This window comes from Sorex fumeus, unplaced genomic scaffold, assembly GCF_029834395.1.
Source record: "Sorex fumeus unplaced genomic scaffold, SorFum_2.1 ptg000047l, whole genome shotgun sequence".
Classification (NCBI taxonomy): domain Eukaryota; kingdom Metazoa; phylum Chordata; class Mammalia; order Eulipotyphla; family Soricidae; genus Sorex; species Sorex fumeus.
In genome coordinates this window covers 53,877,508-53,884,858 of record NW_026606104.1, presented here as the reverse complement: position 1 = coordinate 53,884,858, position 7,351 = coordinate 53,877,508, and the positions used below count along the sequence as shown (strand labels likewise).

At 46.2% G+C, this 7,351-nt stretch overlaps 1 pseudogene; it reads right to left on the bottom strand.

The window, feature by feature from the left end:
• Nucleotides 1–4,363: 4,363 nt before the first annotated feature.
• On the bottom strand, nt 4,364–4,813 carry LOC130031934 (fatty acid-binding protein 5-like; annotated as a pseudogene).
• Between the last annotated feature and the right edge of the window lie 2,538 nt (nt 4,814–7,351).

Here is a 7,351-nt window from a genome sequence, read left to right as displayed (position 1 = left end):
GGGTGGGTGTTGGGCTTTAGAAACTTGATAGAATCAGTTTGGGAATTATTCTAAGTGTGTGACAGGAAAAGCACGAAAGATCTTGGAGCAGGGAACACGTGTCAAGTCCCTTTGTGACAAGAAGTGCAAAGCAGATGTTCCTCATCATTATACTTACAGGAAGGCAGTGCAGAACCCTAGATCCCACTTCGGCTGCCCAGGAAAGACAGTGCATGCTCTTCTATCTCTCTCTCTCTCTCTCTCTCTCTCTCTCTCTCTCTCTCTCTCTCTCTCTCTCCTTCTCTGTGTCTCTGTCTGTCTCTGTCTCATCTCTCTGTCTCTGTCTCTGTCTTTGTCAAGGCCCAGAAGCAAAGAGGGTCTGCACCAAGAACCCAAGGGCAGCCTTCCCTATTATTGTTGACGGCAGGCTCGGTAAACATTCCGGGAAACAAAGAATCCAGATGAGTAAGAAGGAGACAGAGAAGTTAGTGAAGGGACAAAGTAAGTGGGCAGCAATGGCACATGGGAATTAGTTTGTTTATTGCTCATTTATTTCTGTGGTTCTGGGGCTTGAATTCAGAATTACATGTATGAGGCATTATCTTTACCATGAATCACATTCCTGGTCCCTCGTGTACAATTAACTGGGAAATATGATATCTTCCTAGTCAAATGAATCTGAGAGAAGTAGTTGAGAGAACACATCGTAGAAGGTGGGGCCAGAGCGGTAGTACAGAGGGGAAGGTGTTTGCCTTGCACGTAGCCAACCTGGGTTCAATATCCAGCATCCTGTATGGTTTCCTGAGCTTGCCAGGAATCACAGAGCCAGACGTAACCCCTGACCACCACCAGGTATGACCCAAAAACCTAAAAAATAAATCAATAAAGAATGTATGCTTCTCTTAAATAAATAAAATAAAACAAGGTGCCAGAGTGATGGTATGGTGAGTAGGGCATTTGCTGTGCATTCAGCCAATTTGGATTCGATCCTCAGCCTCCCATATGGTCCCCCAAGCACGGCCAGGAGTAATTCTTGAGTACAGAGCCAGGAATAACCTCTGAGCGTCACTGGGTGTGACCCAAAATGTCAAAAACAAACAAGCAAGCAAACAAACAAAAAAGCATGTTGCAGTAGTCCTGGGGACTGATTCTTAGTTCAAGCCTTGCACAGCCCCTGGCTCTTTGCCATCTGAATTCCTATGCTGCCTGCACCCTGCTGCCCACTTTTCTTTATTGCCTGTCCCTTTGAGGTACCCCGGTCAGAGGTGATTATGGCAGGAGTCACTGCCTAGCATCTGCCATCCTTCCATCTGCTCTAAGCTCCTGGGCCCTAGCCCAGCTGCTTCCAGCCTGCTTCTCTTTGTTGGTTTTACTGCACATCTGAGGTGCTCAAGGTACTCCTTGCTCTGTGCTCAGGGTTTCTCTGGTCACTCTGGGGACCATGTGGTGCTGGGGCTGGGGATTAAGCCAGGGTTTCCTGTATGTAAGAGTCAGGAGTACAATCCTTTACCCAACCGTATTTTCTGTCTCCATCCACTCTCCCATTCATATCCTCTGCATCAATCACTCCTTACATACAAAACTCAAAAATCTTTCCTGTGCTCTAGCCTTACGATTTAGGCCTGGTGCCCCATGTTTTGCCAATGCCATGTTAGCAAGTCCTTATAACCCTATAGAGCATGACCCCATTATGCTCTGTTACAGAGGAGGAAATTAGGGCTCAGAAAGAATGAAAGTTTCGTGTGAGGTCTCCTAGAAATGCCCAAGGAAGATCTGCCTCCAGCCTGTGAGCTCCAACAGTGGTCTTTGTTCAGTGATGCCACCCTGAATTCTAGGTAACAAGACTAGAGCTAGATGCTCTGCAGATCTTTCTTACTTGGACCATGGCTGTGATGTAATGCAGGAAATGGGCCTCAGTCACGGGGGTTGGTTGCCAGGGAGAATGCAAACTCTATGAAAGCAAGGATTTGTGCCTGCTTGGTCAATGATGCTCTACCCACAATTCCCAACGTAATATTTGGCACAGAATAATGCTCAGCACACAATGATTGTAAGAATGAATGAATGGTAGCCTCTGAAGGATGGAAGTTTAGCCAGAGAGTAGGCGAAATCAGGGCAAAGTACCAGGCAGAAGCCAAATACCCAGAGATGACCCAAGGAAAGCTTTGGTTATAGTAAAAATAAAAAAACCACCTAAGGCCCTGGGCTTGAGTGACAGTATAATATAGCATTTGCCTTGCATGTGGCCGACCCAGCATCCCATATAGTCCCCCAAGCACTGCCAGTGCAGATTCCTGAGTGTAGAGCCAGGAGCCTGAGTCAACTGAGATTTCCCATTTCTGTTTTATTTTGTTTTGAAGCCCCAGTGGCAGTGCTCAGGGGCTTCTCCATCTCTGTGCTCAGGGTTCACCATGTTGGGGTTTTGTGTTTTGGACCACATCTAGTGGTTCTCAGGGCTCACTCGTGACTCTGCATTTGGGAATTACTCCTAGAGGGGCTTGGGACCAACTGAGGTGCCAGGGATTGAATTCCGTCAGTGCCTTGCCTGCTGTACCATCCAAAGTGAATCCAGCTCGGGGTTCACTTTGTATGGTATATGGGGAACCATGTAGTACTGGGATTGAACCTGAGGCTTCTGCAATCAAGGCAAATGCTCAACCCATTGAACTGTCTCTCACTGGACATCTATTTTCTTGATCACAATAATCAATTCAGAGAAACAAGTGTAAACAGGTCCTTTTTTCTTTATAAACAACTGCAGTTAATTCCAACTGGAGTTAATTCCAGCAGTGTATGACTCTGCCGTATCAGGAAATGAACCTGGATGATGCGCTCAGACATTTGAGCTATCTCTTTGGCCTAACAAATTTTTTTGAGGAGGGTATTTGGATCATATCAGAAATGCTCAGGACTTGTTCCTGGCTCTGTGCTCAAGAGTCATTCCTGGTGGTGCCAGAGAAACCATATGTGATGCCTGTGATTGAACCAGGGCCAGACAGGCAAGCATTTAACCACTGTATTATCTCTCTGATCCCTAACAATTTAATTTTTATTTGCTTTTCATGGGGGACATACCGGGTGGTGCTTAGGGTTTACGCCTGGTTCTGGTTCTGTACTCAGGAATCACTCCCGACGGTGCTTGGGGAAACCGTATGGAATGCCAGGGACTGAACATAGGTCATACACGTGCTAGGCAAGCACCCTACCTGCTGTATTGCTCCAGCCCTGTTTGCTGGTTTGTTTTGTTTTATTTTGTTGGGTCACAACAGTGTTGTTCAGGGCTTACTCCTGGCTCTGAACTCAGGAATCACTCCTGGCAGTCTCAAGGGATACTGTGGATTGAACCAGTGTCAGTCTCATGGAAGGCAAGTGCCCTACCCACTAAGCTATCTCTCTGGCCCATCATTTTTGCTAATTTTTGTTTATTAATTTTTTATTTTGGTTTTGGGCCACTCCTGGAAGTGCTCAGGGCATACTCTTGGCTCTGTACTCAGAATCACTCTTGGCAGTGCCCTGGGGTGCCAGGGATCAAACCCAGGTAATCTGCCTGAAAAGCAAGTGCCTTACCTCCCATACTACCTACATGTGTATATGTATAATATATGCATTATATCTTATACCCAGTTGTGCTTAGAGCATATTCCTGGCTCTGTGCTCAGGGATCACACTGGTAAGGCTCAGGCACAATGGATCAGCTGCATGCAAGGCAAGCGCTCTGCCCACTGTACTATCTCTCTGGCCCTGATAAATTGTTCCGAAGCTAAGAAAATTGGCCTGAGATAGGAATGGTTTCCAATGGAGTATTTTACAGGCTGTCTTTTGCGTGTAGAAGAGGCTGACTTGCCAATTCATTCTTTTCTTTTTTTATAACACAAACACATTTATTTGTTAATCAAAGGGATGATCTTGATTAAACCAATACTTTAAAATAGATGCATGTAAAATACTTGTGATAAACATCATGGATAGAGTCACTTAAATCACTTAAATCACTTAACTTCCCGTTAGTCATCGATTTGCTCGAGCGGGCACCAGTAATGTCTCCATTTGTCCCTGTCGCGTGCTAGTGTAGCCCAATGGCATCTGTTCGCTCTGGGAACATGAAGAGCCTCAAACCCGATCGTTCATGATCTTGACGAAGAAGTCTGACCATCTTGTAGGTGGGCGGCCACGCGGTCTTTTGACATCCCGTGGAATCCAGTCAGTAACAGCTCTAGTCCAGCGGTCGTCTCTAAATCTCATTACGTGACCAGCCCATCTGATTTTTGACATCTTGGCAAATGAGACAGCGTCCTTGATTCTTGATCGTCAATGGATGTCGGAACTCCGGATTCTTTCTCTCATGGATAGAGTAATGAAGGGGAAAAAAAGCATAGAGATTTGCTCATTGAACTGAGCTTGTCAATCCTTGAAGCGAATTCCTGTTCAAAATGATGAAATTTTTATTCAACTTTTCATAGGTACAGGTGACATTATTCATGATGCATTCCACCACTAACTTTCCATTTTCCAATTTTCTGTTTCTTGTGCTTTCCTTTCTATCCCATTCTTGGTGCTGAACCAATACACTATCCTTAAAACTGCAGATGATCTGAGTTTTTCAGCCATCAGCTGTAGTCTCCTCAAAGTTCTCTCCCAGGTTAGGTGAAAACGGTTTTCAAAGTGCTCTAGGTTTTTACACAGAGGTTATTGCCATCTACAGTGATGGCAAAATCTGGCTTGGTCCTTGCACCCATTTTTCAAAGATTCCCACTCCGAGCTCCTTCATGTACTCGTCAAAGCCTTTGCTGTGCACCAGGCACCATCTCCCCACCAGATCCTGAATGCTGGCCATGGCGGGGCAAAGCATGAGCAGAGGGCACAGGGCGGCAGAGTGGGACCAGTTCATTTTTTTTTCTTTTTTTTATGTAGGAGTACTGCCATTTATTCAGCCACTGATTAGCTGATTGAATTGGGCATGAACTCCACCTTACTTATTTTTTTTCATTTTTTATAATTTTATTTATTGAATCACCGTGAGAGCAGTTACAAAGCTTTAGGGTCTAAGTCTCGGTTGTACAATGAAACACCCGTACCTTCACCAGTGCCCATTCTCCACCACCAAAACCCCCAGTATACCCCCATCCCACACCCTCCCCCTACCTGTGGGGCAGATGATTTCCACATTACTCTGTCTCTACTTTGATCACATTCAATATTTTGACACCAGGCCCACTATTATTATTTGGGATTTTACCCCAACATTCAGATCTGCTGAAAAGGTAACAGTAGATAATTTGTTTTCTATTGCTGTTTAAGAATAACTATGATGTCATGCGGCTGCAGTAGTGGCCGTGCAATTTTGAAATTCTGAAATTTTAACTACGGCTGGGTAGTGGAGGTAGTGTCGATAGTGGAGGTCTGCCAGTGGGGTATTTATCTGGGTAGGGTGGGTCTTCTGTGCGCAATCCGATCCCTGGGTGGTTGATGGAAGCACACAGGGCAGGGTAGGGTGGGGCTCCTGATTAGAATCCCTTTGTCACCTGTGGTTGGTGGGAGCAAGCAGAGAAACTCTGTCCCTGGGTCCACCGAGCTGGAGTCTAAGGTCTCAGAGAGTTCCACTTATCTTGTTCTGTGGGTCTTCAGTCGTGCGTGAGTCTCGGCCGGAGCTGCCACGCGGGTCCAGAAAGCGTCCTGGAGTGTGGCTACAGCTGGGTAGTGGAGGTAGTGTCATCTGTACTTTCAATGCACATACGCTAGCATCAGATACATCCATCGAGGACCTGATGGTACAAGCGCGAATGATCAAGTATGACATCATTGGTCTGACCGAGACAAGAAGGCACGAATCTCACCATGCCGTTTTCGACACTGGAGAAGAATTGTTCCTCGGAACATGCGATAAAAGAGGTGTTGGAGGCGTCGGTGTTCTTGTCAACACAAACTTGGCCAAAAGCATTGATTCATTTGAATGCCTAACAACCCGAATCGGATGTTTACATTTGAATAGATGTGGCTCACTGCCTGCAGTTTCTATCTTCGTTGTCTACGTTGTCTACGCACCAACATCTCATTATGATGAAAGAGAAATTGAGAAGTTCTACATGGAGCTGGAGAAGTTCTATAAAGAAGACCACACCTTCTACAAGATCATTGTGGGTGATTTTAATGCCAAGATAGGACCGAGAAGATCAGCTGAAGAACCTCACATTGGGACCCATGGCCTAGAATAGAACGAACAGGGTGAGAGACTGTCTGAGTTCATCATGTCGACCAAGACCATCCATGGTAACTCACAGTTCCAGAAGGCAGAATCTAAACGTTGGACATGGGAGTCTCCTGGTGGACGATTCCACAACGAAATAGACCACATCATATTCAATCGACGGTTTTGCCTGACCGATGTCGCTGTTGTCCCAAAATTTCGAACGGGATCGAACCACCATCTCCTTCGTGCAAAATTCTACTTCACAGAGCGGGGAGAAAGGGCTGCAAAGTTCAAAAAGAGAACTCCTAGAACAACCACCAACTGGGAACTCTTTGGCACTATTGCGGCAACATGGGAAGATGCCATTGTTGACAACATTGACGAGGAATACGATCGACTGGTTCAGCACCTCCATGAATGTGCGAGGAACGCCAAGAGAGAGAGATAGCCACAAAAAAAAAAAAACGCCTGTCTTCGAAAACTCTTGAGCTAATTCACCAGCGTGGTTTGGCGCATGCCTCAGGCAACCACAAGCTAACGTCTGAGCTCGCAAAGCAGTGCAGAGATGCAATCAAGGAAGACCTCAAAGAGAGAAGAGCAGAAGTACTGGTAGATGCGGCAGAAGCTGGGAAAAGTATTCGTTACGCCCACCTGTCCTTCACCAACTACAAGACCAAGATGACTGCCCTCCGACGCCCTGATGAATCCATCACATCCTCCAGAACGGCAATGGAGAAGATTATCCATGACTTCTACTCAAATCTCTTCGATAGCCATGTCCACTTGCCGACATACCAAATTCCACAGGATGGATATGTCGTTCACAACGTTCTCCCTTCCGAAATCCGACACGCCATTTCGTCGGTAAGGAAACAAACAGCACCCAGCCCAGACAAGGTCAGACCTGAACACCTGAAGAACCTGCCGTCAGTACTCATAAATACACTGGCTCGGCTCTTCACTCGCTACCTGTCTGAATGCAAGGTTCCGTCCCAATGGAAAACCAGCAGGACCGTACTACTGTTCAAGAAGGGAGACATCCATGACATTGGCAACTATCGCCCGATCTGCCTATTGTCTGTCATCTACAAGTTGTTCACTCGAGTCATCCTGAATAGGATTGGCAGAACACTAGATGAAGGACAACCATGCGAGCAAGCAGGGTTCCGCAAAGGATTCAGCACC